The sequence below is a fragment of the Sturnira hondurensis genome, unplaced genomic scaffold (assembly GCF_014824575.4).
Source record: "Sturnira hondurensis isolate 20B ecotype Veracruz unplaced genomic scaffold, ASM1482457v3 Scaffold0009372, whole genome shotgun sequence".
Lineage (NCBI taxonomy): Eukaryota > Metazoa > Chordata > Mammalia > Chiroptera > Phyllostomidae > Sturnira > Sturnira hondurensis.
The window spans coordinates 222,735-237,654 of record NW_028082003.1 but is presented as its reverse complement, the minus strand read 5'-3'; the positions used below and the strand labels follow the sequence as shown (position 1 = coordinate 237,654).

The window sequence follows — 14,920 nt, the reverse complement described above, 5'->3', positions numbered from 1 at the left end:
TGTTTCAATTTGGGAGAAAAAAAAACCAGTTAAAAAGCATCTGCACAGCTGAAGAAAACATCAACAAAATGAAAAGGGCACCAACCATATGGGAAAATATATTTACCAGTGATACCTTGGACAAAGGTTTGATCTTGAAAATATATAAAGAACTCACACAACTCCACTACAGGAAGGCAAACAATCCAGTTAAAAACGGGCAAAGAGGAGAGAGATTTAAGATGGTGACGGAGTAAGAATTCCAGAACAATTGTTCCAGTATGGGAACCGGAATAATTCCAGTTCCCATACCCCTGGGAGAAAATTCTGGTGGATCTTCTGAGGAACAGCACAATCAACCAACACTTCCCCAGCATTTATGAAAATGAGAGACCAGAGAGTGTGACAGAGGGACCAGACAGCTACAGGTCAGTGAGGACTCCGGAACCTGAGTAAAGTGGCGGCCGCGGGGGCTGGCGCCTAACAGCCTCAGTGCTGCCACTGAGGCCCAGGTACAGAGGGTCTGGGACCAGCGCTGGGGAGCCTACTACAGAGGGTGCTTCAGAAGCCCGGCACCCAGCAGGTCTACAGCAGACTCTGTGGGAGCCTTGGGCCTGCTATAGAGTCCTTGGGAGAGAACTGATTCCCTCCCTCCCTGTCTAAGCAAGGCTGGGCAATACCGGGCAGAGACCTGTCTGCTTAAATTTACGTAAAGGGTAACAAAGACAGAGGGCCTTGTTCAACTGCAAACTCTGTAGTCGCCAGCTCGCCAGACTTCCAGCCCGTAAGAATTGAGAAGAGCATTGTCCTCACTGGTCATCTGGGGATTGGGCTGGGCTGAAAGGCAGGCTTTGTGGAGAAGTCTTTATTGGAAAGTGAACTGAGGTGTTCTGCGACAGCAGCTTGCCTTACTTCCAACCCAACCCAGCAGCCATCCAGAGGAAGGACGAGAGCACTTGACTCCCGCCACAGGACTGGGAAGGACCGGGAAGGACCCTGCCAGATCCCTCGGGACCCAGGCAGCCTGCCGAATGTGCGGGTGCTCGCACCCCAGTCTGACAGCCTGGCTGGCACAAGTGCGTGAGCATGCGTGTCTGTACCCCAGCCCACAGAGAGGTCCTGCTGCCACCAGAAAAACTGGGTTGGACAGTTTGAAACAAACAAGGGATGTTTGTTGTTGGTGTGTGTGTATGTGTGTGTGTGTGTGTGTGTGTGTGTGTGTGTAGCAACTTTTTTCCTAAGTAATCTTATATTTTTAAAATTTTATTGTTTATCTTTCAATACTTTGTTCCTCTCCTTTATTTTTTCTGTTTTAGTCCTTCCTTTCTTCCCAAACTTTCACTTATTCCTCCTTTCTCCTGCTTTTTTTTCTGTTGGTTTGTTTGTTTGGTTGTTGCTTTGTTTTATTTTACCCACAACAGACACAAACAACTGGGAACTGCGAAAGGACAATAGTGGGACCCAAAGAGGGGGCATCTCAACAATAGAGACAGAGAGACAAATTTCACTTTGCTATAGCAGAGAAGCCTCAAGTTGCTGCATAGTTGTATTATGTTTTGTTTTGTTATACTCACTTCTTTTACATTTTAATAGTATTCTTGTATTCCTCCTCTTTCTCTGTAGGTTTCTTAGTCTTCGCTGGTGATGTCGTATTATTTGACAGGTTTCCCCTTTTCTTTCCTCCACAGTGTATTGCTAATATTCTATACTTCACACCACTTGTTTCCTTGGCATACTACCCAAACCTCCATACCCCCCATTCAGACACATCACATAGAGTTTGTCATATGATTCTTGCTCTAATATTATTGTAAATAATAGCTCTTCTATACAACAGTAACTACTTCACAACACATCTCTCGGATCTTAGACGTCTTTACAGGTTCCTGAATTCTACTACTGTAGTGATTAGCTCAATTTCCTCACCTACTTACTATCCTTTACTCTCACCTTACCTCAGAATCTGACCACCTGCAACCTCACTGCTTTCTAGATACAACTCATAAGCCTTCCCTTCTCAATAAAAGACTTATCTTCTGTCCATCAATTCTTAAAAGTGGCAAGTTGGGTTGAACATTACAGTTAACGCTATATATAGCCTGAAGATTTTCTATTTCTTCTCTACTGCCTGTGACTGTAAATAATATAAAATATTCTTCTGCTGTCATAAACCATTTTGCCTCCCCCTCCAACTGATCAGACGTACACACAAAAAAGGAGTACATGGAAGCTGAGAACACCAACATTCCTGCAGCAGACTACACCACTGAATTTCACAGGTATCTACCACAGAATACCACACCATAAACCCAGGGAATCAGAACACATCAATTTAAGAAGCTGAGGCTAACAAGAAGAGTCTCACAAACAAAGGGAAGACAAAGAAACGATCCCCAAATGAAAGAAAAGGAGGAAGCCTCAGAAAGAATGTTAGATGAAATAGAGGCAAGTCAGCTATCAGATATTGAATTCAAAGCACTGGTTATCAGTAAATTCAAAGAGCTTACAAAGAGCTACCAGAAATTACAAGGGAGCTACAATGAACTCACCAAACAATATCAACATGAGAAAGGAAATAGAAACCATCAGCAAAGGCCAAGAGGAAATGCAGAATACAATTTCTGAACTTATAAGAATACCAGAAGGAGAAGAAAGAGATAGAAAACCTATTTGAATATTAATAATGGAAAACTTTCCTAAATTTTTAAAAATATTTATTTATCTTTAGAGGGGAAGGGAAGGAGAGAGGAAGAGAAACATCAATGTATGGTTGCTTCTCGTGCATCTCCTACTGGGAACTGACCCCTGCCGGGAACTGACCTGCAACCCAGGCATGTGCCCTGACTGGGAATTGAACCGCGATCGTCTGGTTCGTAGGCCCGTGCTCAATCCACTGAGCTACACCAGCCAGGGTGAAAATTTTCCTAATTTGGTGAGAGAAAAAGTCATACAAATCCAGGAATCACAGAGAGTCCCAATCAACAGAAAACCAAAGAAGCCCACATCATGACACATCATCATTAAAATGGCAAAACTACAAGACAAAGAGAGAATCTTAAAGGCAGCAAGGGAGAAAAAGGAAGTAACATGCAAGGGAGCCCCAATAAGGTTGGCTACTGACTTCTCAATGGAAACACTCCAAGCAAGAAGAGAATGGCAAGAAATATTCCAAGTAATGAGAAACAAAGGCCTACAACCAAGGCTATTTTACCCAGCAAGATTCTCAAACAACATAGAAGGCCAAATAAAGAGCTTCCAAGATAAAACAAATCTAAAAGAATATGCCTCCACCAAACCAACTCTACAAGAAATACTAAAAGGACTGCTTTAAGGAAAGGAAGAAAGAGAGACAGACAGAAAGAAACACAGGTACATAAATGGCAATGAATAACTACCTTTCCATAATAACCTTAAACATAAATGGATTAAATGCTACAATCAAAAGACATGGAATACCAGAATAGATAAGAAAGTATGACCCACACATACATGAGACCCACCTCAGGTCAAAAGACCATAACAGACTAAAAGTGAAAGGATGGAAAGAAATGTTCCCAGCAAATGGACAAGAAAAAAAAAGCTGGGGTACAAATTCTTCTATCAGATAAAATAGATTTCAAAAAAAAGGACCATAAAGAGAGACCCAGAAGGTCACTTCATACTACTCAAGGGAAGAATCCACCAAGAAGACATTAACATGGTAAATATATATACACCCAATATAGGAGAACCATAATATGTAAAGAAAATCTTAGAGGACCACAAGAAAGATATTGACAGCAACACAATTATAGTAGGCAATTTTAACACCCCAGTGTAAAAAATGGACAGATCTTTCAAACAAAATATCAACAAAGATATTGTGGCATTAAACCACACCCTAGATAAAATGGACTTGACTGATATCTATAGAGCCCTTCGTCCCCAAGAAGCTAAATACACATTCATCTCAAATGCACATGGAACGTTTTCAAAGATAGACCACATGATAGGACACAAAACATGTCTCAACAAATTCAAGAAAACTGAAATCATACCAAGCAGTTTCTGTGACCACAAGAAACTGAAATTGGAAACCAACCCCAAAGGAAAAAATGCAAAACACTGCAAATCATGGAGACTGAAGGGTATGCTATTAAACAACAAATGGGTCAAGATTGAAATTAGGGAAGAAATAAAAAAGTTTCTGGAAACAAATGAAAATGAAGTCACGATAACCCAAAACTTATGGGACACAGCAAAGGCAGTCCTGAAAGGGAAGTTCATAGCAGTACAGGCTTGCCTAAAGAAGACAGAAACATTTCAAACAAACAACCTAACCCGACTCCGGCAAGAAATTGAGGAATAACAACAAAGACAGCCCAGAGGAAGTAGAAAGAAGGAAATAACCAAGATCAGAGCAGAATTAAATGACATAGAGACTAAAAGAACAATTCTAAGGATCAGTGAATCCAGGAGTTGGTTTTTTGAAAAGATAAACAAAATAGACAAGCCTTTAAGTAGGCTCATTAAGAAAACAAGAGAGTGGACACTGATAAACACAATCAGAAATGAAAGAGGAGAAATTACAACTGATACCACAGAAATACAAGGGATTGTAAGAAATTACTATGAAGAACTGTATGCCAAGAAATTTGAAAACCTAGGTGAAATGGACAAATTTCTAGAAAAATATAATCTTCCAAAACTCAACGAAAAAGAAACAGAAAACCTGGACAGACCAATAACAGCAGATGAAATTGAAGCAATAATGAAAAAACTCCTGTCACTCAAAACCCCTTGGACCAGATGCTTTCACAGGAGAATTCTACAAAGCATTTAAGGAGGAGCTCACTCCTATTCTTCACAGGCTACTCCAAAGACTCCAAAATGATGGGAAACTCCCAATTTCTTATCATGAAGCGAGCATCATCTTACTTTGAAAAGCAGATAAAAATACAACAAAGGAAGAAAACTTCAGGCCAATATCACTGATGAACATAGACTCTAAAATCCTCAACAAAATATTGGCAAACTGCATCAAACAACGCATTAAAAAGGTCATTCACCATGACCAAGTGGGATTCATCCCAGGTATGGAAGGATGGCTCAATATTCTCAAATCAGTAAATGTAATACATCATATAAACAAAATCAAAGACAAAAATCACATGATCATATCAATAGATGGGGAAAAAACTTTTGATAAGGTACATCACCCATTTATGATAAATATACTCAGAAAAATGGGAATAGAGGGAACATTCCTCAAAATAATAAGGGCCATATATGAAAGACCTACAGCCAACATCATACTCAATGGGCAAAAACTAAAATCTTTTCCACTAAGATCAGGAACAAGACAAGGTTGTCCACTTGCACCACTTCTATTGAATATAGTATTGGAAGTTTGAGTCACAGCGATCAGACAAGAAAAGGAAATAAAAGGCATCCAAATCAGAAAGGAGGAAATAAAACTGGCATTGTTTGCAGATGCCATGATAGTGTACATGGAAAAGCCTATAGCCTCTACCAAAAAACCACTCAAACTAATAAATGAATTTGGCAAAACAGTGGGATACAAAGTCAATATCCACAAATCAAAGGCATTTTTGTATACTAACAATGAAACAGAAGAAGCAGAAATCAGGGGGAAAAATCGCATTCGATATAGCAAAAACAAAAATAAAATACCTTGGAATAAACCTAACCAAGGATATAAAAGTCCTGTATGCAGAAAACTACACAACACTGAAGAAAGAAATCAAGGAAGACACAAACAAATGGAAACATATACCATGCTCATGAATTGGAAGAATTAACATCATCAAAATGTCCATACTACCCAAAGCAATTTACAGATTCAATGCAATACCTATTAAAGTACCAATGGCATCTTTCACAGACATAGAACAAACACTTCAAGAATTTATATGGAACCATAAAACAACTCGAATAGCAGCCACAATTTTGAGAAAGAAGAACAAAATAGGAGGGATCACAATACCTGATATCAAACTGTATTACAAGGCCACTGTAATCAAAACAGCCTGTTACTGGCATAAAAACAGGCACATAGACCAATGGAACAGAATAGAGAACCCAGAAATAAACCCAATTCTCTACAGTCAATTAATATTCAACAAAGGGGGCAGTATCATAAAATGGGGTAAAGATAGCCTCTTCAACAAATGGTGTTGGGACAACTGGACAGCTATGTGCAAAAGAAATGAAACTCTAGCACCAACTTACACCATACACCAAAATAAATTCAAGGTGGATAAAAGACTTAAATATAAGCCGTGACACCATTAAACCCCTGGAGGAGAACATTGGCAGGAAAATGTCAGATATTTCACACAGCAATATTTTTGCTGATACGTCCTCTAGAGGAAGGGACATAAAGGAAAGAATAAACAAATGGGATCTCATCAAAAGTAAAAGCTGCTGCATGGCTAAGGAAAACAGTATCAAGATAAAAAGAAAAGCAATAATTTGGAAAACATATTTGCCAATGGTACCATAGACAAAGGTTTAATCTCCAAAATATACAAAGAACTCACTCGACTCCACTCAAAGAAGACAAGTAACCCAAATAAAATATGGGCAAAGGACTTGAACAGACATTTCTCCAAGGAGGACATACAGAGGATCCAGAGACACATGAAAAGATGCTCAATATCGCTAGCTATCAAGTGAGATGCAAATTAAATCCACAATGAGATACCACTTTACACCAGTCAGAATGGCCGTCATAAACAAAGAAACAAACAAGTGCTGGATAAATTGTGGAGAAAGGGGACCCTAGTTCACTGTTGGTGGGATTGCAGACTTGTAGAACCACTATGGAAAACAGTATAGAACTTTCTAAGAAAACTAAAAATGGATGTGCCTTTTGACCCAGCAATTCCACTGTTAGGAGTATATCCTAAGAACCCTGAAACATCAATCCAAAAGAACCTATGCACCCCAATGTTCATAGCAGCACATTTTACAATAGCCAAAAGGTGGAAGCAACCTAGATGCCCATTGGTAAATGACTGGATCAAAAAGCTATGGTACATTTTCACAATGGAATTCTATGCTGCAGAAAGAAGGAGCTGCTTCCCTTTGTAGCATCATGGATGGAACTGCAAAGCATTATGCTGAGTGAAATAAGCCAGGTAGTGAAAGACAAATACCATATCATCTAACCTTTAACAGCAATGTAAACAACAAAACAGACAAGCACGCAAAATATGACCAGTGACACTCCAATACTGAACAGGCTGACAGGGTCCAGAGAGGAGAGAGGAGAGAATCATAGGGGGAAAATGGAGGGACTCACATGAAAAAGTATAAAGGACACATGGACAATAATTAAGGTGAGAGGCGGAAATGGGAGGGAGGTGGGGAGGACTGGGGGCGGCAGGGCAGGGAATATAAAACAGAAATCTGTACTTGAATAAGAATTAAATTTTAAAAATAAATAAAATTTTAAATAAATAAATAAATAGGTGAATAAATAAATAAAGTAGCCTGAGAGAAAAATTGTTCCACCTTGGAGCCCAAGAACTGTACACAAGGCTTGCTTTCTAGGAGCCCCATGCATGCCTCCAGTACTGTACTTCTTATGTAGAAGACAAATATTTTCCTGCCACCCACCCCAAAACATGGTGACTTGCACCTCAGTGGTAATCGTAAGAGGCATCAGAACGTTTAAGAAAATACCACAAGTAGATCATGTAACCCTCAAGCAACTGTGGCACTTTCTCCAAATAAAGCTGCTGTTGACTCTTCAGGGGGATTCTTAGAGGAATAACTGACACTTTATTTATGTGTATCCTGCAGACAGCTGACAAACATGTGGAGTCATCCAACTAGAATAGTGAAAAAATATTTGCCCCTGAACTTAGTGATTAATGGTTCCTGGACTCTGGAAGGCATTCAATCAACTAATTGGGCAAACTTTAATACAGGTAACAGACTTTACCCTGGATTCCTGTGGGCCATGGCAATCTGTACAATCACTGATCCAGTCTATGACCAGATGAATACCTGAACCAATGGCAAAGGTCAGTACACAAATGTAAAGAAAAGCCATCTGAGTTTCTCAGGTAGACTTTGATGGTTTATGGAATTTCTTCAGCTGGCTGGTGCTGGGACAGTAACGGGCAAGATTGAGGTCCGTAATGTTGGCCTCATTCTGTTGGAGCTCTGTTGATAACAGTCTTAATTAAATGCTGTATGAAATGAACAAAAAACATAAAAAGAGAAGCAACTGTTTGGGAAAACATATTTGCCAATGATACCTCAGACACAGGTTTAATCTCCAAAATATACAAAGAACTTACACAACTCCACTCTAAGAAGACAAGCAACCCAATTAAAAAATGGGCAAAGGACTTGAACAGACACTTCTCCAAAGAGGACATAGAGAGGATCCAGGGACACATGAAAAGATGCTCGATATTACTAGCTATCAGAGAGAAGCAAATTAAACCCACAGTGAGATACCACTTTACACCAGTCAGAATGGCCATCATAAACAAAGCAACAAACAACAAATGTTGGAGAGGTTGTGGGGAAAAGGGAACCCTAGTTCACTGTTGGTGGGATTGCAGACTGGTACAACCACTGTGGAAAACAGTATGGAATTTTCTAAGGAAACAAAAATTAATATGCCTTTTGACCCAGCAATTCCACTGTTAGGAGTATATCCTAAGAACCCTGAAACACCAATCCAAAAGAACCTGTGCACCCCAATGTTCATAGCAGCACATTTTACAATAGCCAAAAGTTGAAAGCAACCTAGATGCCCATCGGTCAATGACTGAATCAAAAAACTATGGTACAGTTACACAATGGAATTCTATGGAGAAGAGAGAAAGAGGAGCTCCTACCCTTTGTAGCATCATGGATGGAACTGCAAAGCATTATGCTGAGTGAAATAAGCCAGGCAGTGAAAGACAAATACTGTATCATCTCACCTTTAGCAGGAACCTAAACAAGAAAACAAACAAGCAAGCAAAATATGACCAAAGACACTGAAATGCAGAACACGCTGACACGAATCAGAGGGGAGAGGGGAGAGAATCACAAGGGAAAAGGAGAAGGATTCACAGGAAGAAGTATAAAGGACACATGGACAATAACTAAGGTGGGGGGTGGAAATGTGAGGTAGGTGGGGAGCATTGGGGGGGTGGGCAGGGCTTGGAATATAAGACAAAACTTTACTTGAATAATAATTAAATAAAAAAATGGGCAAAGGACAAGACAAGGTTGTACACTTTCTCCACTTCTATTCAACATAGTATTGGAAGTTCTGGCCACAGCAATCAGACAAGAAAGGAAATAAACGGTATTCAAATTGGAAAACAGGAAACAAAACTGGCATTGATTACAGATGGCATGTAGGTGTTCATAGAAAATACTATATACTCCACAAAAAAACTTCTCGACCTAATAAATGAATTTGGCAAAACAACACTGTACAAAGTCAGTATTTAGAAATCAAGGCATTTTTGTATACCAAGAAGGAAATATCAGAAACAGAAATCAGGAGAAAAATGCCATTTGATATAGCAAGAAAAATAAAATACCTACGAATAGGTCAGAAGATGGCGGCAAGGTAGGTGGGAGCAAAGCCCAGTTTTCTCTGTGCCCAGCTGGAACACCTAGCCATTCTTCTGAGAAACACAGTGAACAGCCAATGGAATCCCAGCTTATACGAGCTTTAGTGGTAAAAAAAAATTGCAGATGANAATAAATGAATTTGGCAAAACAACACTGTACAAAGTCAGTATTTAGAAATCAAGGCATTTTTGTATACCAAGAAGGAAATATCAGAAACAGAAATCAGGAGAAAAATGCCATTTGATATAGCAAGAAAAATAAAATACCTACGAATAGGTCAGAAGATGGCGGCAAGGTAGGTGGGAGCAAAGCCCAGTTCTCTCTGTGCCCAGCTGGAACACCTAGCCAATCTTCTGAGAAACACAGTGAACAGCCAATGGAATCCCAGCTTATATGAGCTTTAGTGGCAAAAAAAATTGCAGATGATATTGAAATACAGTGGAGAATGTGCTAGGACCGTAAGGTCCCTGGGATCTGTGCAGGGTCCAAGGCTAATGCAGCCTCTAGCCCAGCACCTGCCACAGGATATGGGGAGGAGAGTTAGAGCATCAGCTTTCTCCCCTACTGGAACCTGGAGGGCAGCCCAGCAACAGGAGGGACCTGGATGCTGGAAGTCACTGGGAGGAATAGAGACAAAAGAGGAGACACACACTGCTCATACAAACCCTCTGGGACTGTGGACGCTGATATCAGAGAAATTGGGTGCCGGGCAATACCTGGAGAAGGGAGGAGTTGGGCTGTGTCAGACCTGACTCAGTCTCCTGACTGGATGGAAAGTTGGGCTGTGTGAAAAGCCATGTGCTTTTTAAGAACTGCTGTCAGCTGCTTTATAAGGAATTCTCCAGCAGCAGCTGGCTCGCTCCAAGGGTGATTTCAGCTTTCCTGCACCCAGAGACGGTAGCTGAGCCTAACCATGAGCCCCACTTGTCTCACACTGAGTGCCCAGAGATAGTAGCTGAGCGGAACCATGCACACACTTTGTCCCCATATTGAGTGGCTGAGCAGAAAGGTATGCCCCACTTGTTTGGGGCTCTGTGCCAGAGATCGGCTCATTCTGTGAGCTGCTGAGTGGCTGATTTGAGCCTGGCAGCTCAAGGAGGTCCTGGGCCTGAGGCCCAGAAACTGTGATTATTTCGATCCAGACCTGGTCCCCATCCTCTCAAAACCATAGGAAGGGAGAAAAGCAAAGCTCAGCTGCCCTCTTCTTGTGACATCTAGGAAGACCAGCAGAACTCGCTGAACAGTTTTAAAGTCAGCAGGAGTCTTATTGTTAGCTTTTTCTTTTCTTTTTGGATCCTTTCTCTTTTTTGTCTTTTTTTCTCTTCCCCCAAGTAACACAATAAGACCTGTAGTTACAAAGGGTCCAGAGACAGATTGAAAGGGGGAACACAAGGCTAACCCCCAAAACTGAAAAACTGAGGCAAATGTCACGCTGCTATCCCATAGAGCTAGCATTTTATTGTGTATGTGTATTATTATTACCTTGCCATTTTACTACTTTTATTTTGTTAGTATTTTTCTCTTCTTTATGCTTAGTTTTCCTCATTTTAGTTTCCTGTTTAATTGCATTGTTTGACTGGTTTTCCTTATTCTCTCTTTCTTGTATTTTAGTTTTCCTTCTTACACTTCACCTGTGTTCTGATAACACACAGTTCATGATCGTGTACTTCCTATTCTGGCTATCCAAATCATATATTTCTTGTCAGTTAACACTCTACTTATTCAAAGAATCTCCTATCACTTCTATACTTGCTGGTACTTTAAATCCCATAAAATACTCTCCTGCTGTCTTAATCCATTTTGCCTACCCTCTGCCACTGCTCACATACAAAAATGGGTGGGAGCTGCGAATATCAGTATACTTGCTATAGGAGAAAACCACCAACAAAGGAACCACTAAAGGTCAAAACCAAAGTACAACAAGAGAGCCCACACAAACAGAAGAAAGGGCAAATCTAGAGCACCCAGACAAGATGATCAAAGAGACCACACCACCACTGAACCTCATAGAATTTGTACCATAGAGGTTCACCCTACAAAGACAGCTAGCAAAGTGAAATATCAGGAAGTGCATAAACAAACAAAAAGAGTCACCTAAAATAGGGAGACAAAAAAGAAGAACATGCAATTAAAAGGAAGGGAAAACTCCTCACTAAAAGAGCTAAATGAAATGGAGGTAACAAAAGTATCAAATAAAGCATTCAAATTAGTGGTTATAAAGATGCTCATGGAACTCACAGAAAACTACAAGGAACTGAGTGAGAACTACATCAACATGAAACAGGAAATACAAACTATAAACAAAACCAGGAAGAAATTAACAATAAAATCTCAGAAATAAAAAACATGTTAGAAGAAATTACAAGCAGGCTGGATGAAGCAGAGGATCAAATCAGGGATTTGGATGACAAGGTAGAAAAAAGCACCCAGATAGAGCAAGAAAAGGAAGAGAGAACCTGAAAGAATGAACAGGTGGTAAGGGAGTTCCAAGACAACATGAAATGTAACAATATCCATATAATAGGGATAACAGAAAGAGAAGAAGAGCAAGGATAGAAACCCTGTTTGAAAAAGGAATGATGGAAAACTTCCCTAATTTCATAAGAGAAAACATCACACAAATCCAGGAAACACAGAGAATCACAATCAAGAGGAACCCAAAGAGGCCCACTTCAAGACACATCACAATTAAAATGGCAAAATTCCAAGACAAAGAAAGAATCTGAAAGGCATCAAGGGAGAAACAGGGAGTAATATACAAGGGAGCTCTGACAAGGCTAGCAGCTGACTTCTCAATGGAAATGCTCCAAGGCAGAAGAGAATAGCAAAAAATATTCCAAGTAATGAGAACCAGTGCCTTGACCAGCATGGCTAGATCGGTCAGGTCCAGAGGGAAGGTGATGGGGGATTGAAAAATAGGGTCAAAGCGGGGTCAGGTGGAATCCCTTCTCTGGGATGCAGAGGAGGAAACTGTTTATTGGTGAAGTCAGGCTGTATATATTGAGCCAACTTTGAAGCAGAGCATGAGAAAGACAAACTGCAAGGCTAGGTACATTGTATTTTTTAAGAACATTTGCTGCCCCTTCTTGGTACAGTGATAGAGCAAGCAGCCAAGTCATTTGTTCCTTACAACAATCTATTAGGCAGTCTTCCATGGCCTAGGGCAGCTGTGCTGTACCCAAGGCCTGCTTCCAACTCCCTTGGCACACATTATCCTGTTTGTCCCTCCACACCTAGGCCTGAAACCAAGATTACTCTAGCTAGCAAGACTTTCAATTAAGATGGAAGGCCAAATAGAGAGCTTCCCAGACAAATGAAGTCTAAAAGAATACACCTCCATTAAACCAGCTCTGCAAGAAATGCTAAAGGGATTGCTTTAAGAAAAGGAAGGAAAACACAGAGAGAGAGAGAGAGAGAGAGAAGTATGAAACACAGGTATGAAAAGATGGTAATGAATAAGTACCACTCAATAATAACCTTAAAGGTAAATGGATTAAATGCTTCAATCAAAAGATGTAGAATACCTAATGGATAAAGCATGGTCCATGCACATGTATGCTGCCTACAAGCCACCCAGCTCAGAACAAAAGACCTATACAGACTGAAATTGAATGGCTAGAAACAAATATTCCAAGCAAATGCACAGGGGAAAAAAAAAGCCAGAGTAGAAACACTCATATCAGACAAAATAGACTTGAAAAAAGGGCCATAAAAAGATACCCAGAAAGTCACTTTGTAATACTTGAGTGAAAAATCCATTAAGAAGACATAAACATTGTAAATATACATGCACCCAACTTAGGAGCACCCAAACACATAAAGAAATTCCTGGAAGACTTCAAGAAAAATATTGACAGCAATATAATTAAAGTAGGGGATTTCAACACCCCACTGTCAAAAATGGATAGATCTTCCAAACAATATATCAACAAAGATATTGCAGCATTGAACAATGTCCCAGATCAAATGAACTTAACTGATTTATATAGAGAGAGCTTTTCATCTCAAAGAAACAAAATATACATTTTTTCAAATGCACATGGAACATTTTCAGTTAAACCATATGATAGGACACAAAACAAGCCTCAACAAGTTCAAGAAAATTGAAATCATATGAAGCATTTTCTCCAACCACAAGGGACTGAAACTGGAAACCAACCCCAAAGGAAAAAACTCAAAACACTCAAAATCATGGAGATTGTGTAGCATGCTATTAAACAACGAGTGGGTCAAGAATGAAATTAGTGAAGAAATCAAAAAGTTTCTGGAGACAAATGAAAATGAACTCACAACAACCCAAAACTTACGGGACACGGCAAAGGCAGTCCTGAGAGGGAAATTTGTAGCAATTGAGGCTTACCTAAAAAAGATAGAAACACTTCAAACAAACAGCCTAACACTACGCCTACAAGAACTCGAGGAACAACAACAAAGGCAGCCCAGAGCAAGTACAAGGAAGGCAATAACCAAGATCAGAGCAGACTTCAATGATATAGAGACTAAAAGCACAGCTCTAAGGATCAGTGAATCCAGGAGTTGTTTTTTTTAAGATAAACAAAATAGACAAGCCTTTAAGTAGGCTCATCAAGAAAAGAAGAGAGAGGACCCAAATAAACACAATCAGAAATGAAAGAGGAGAGATTACAACTGATAACACAGAAATGGAAGGGATTGTAAGAAATTACTATGCAGAATTGTATGCCAAGAAATTTGAAAACCTAGGTGAAATGGGCAAATTTCTAGAAAAATATAATCTTCCAAAACTCAGTTAAGAAGAATCAGGAAGCCTAAACAGACCAATAACAGCAGACGAAATGGAAGCAGTAATCAAAAAAACTCCCAGCACACAAAAGCCCTGGATCAGATAGTTTCACAGGAAAATTCTACACAGCATTTAAGGAAGAGCTAACCCCTGTTCTTCACAGACTATTCCAAAATGATGGAAGACTCCCAAACTCTTTTCATGAAGCCAGCATCATCATAATTCCAAAACTAGATAAGGACAGAACAAAGAAAACTACAGGCTAATATCGCTTGTGAACATAGTCACTAACATCCTCCACAAAATATTGGCAAACCACTTCCAGGAATACATTAAAAAGATCATATACCATGACCAAGTGGGATTCATCCTAGGAATGCAAGGAAGGTGCAATATTTGCAAATCAATAAACGTAATACATCACATACGATAAGCAAAGACAAAAATCACATGATCATATCAGTAGATGCAGAAAAATCATTTGATAAGGTATAGCACCCATTTATGATAAAAACACTCAGCAAAGTGGAAATAGAGGGAACATTTCTCAATATAATAAAGGCTATATATGAGAGACCTACAGCC

At 39.8% G+C, this 14,920-nt stretch overlaps 1 protein-coding gene across 1 annotated transcript in view; it reads left to right on the top strand.

Moving 5' to 3' along the window:
- IQCK (IQ motif containing K) overlaps positions 1 to 14,920 on the top strand; it is a 216,423-nt gene that overhangs the window by 127,078 nt on the left and 74,425 nt on the right. The window lies entirely within an intron of this gene.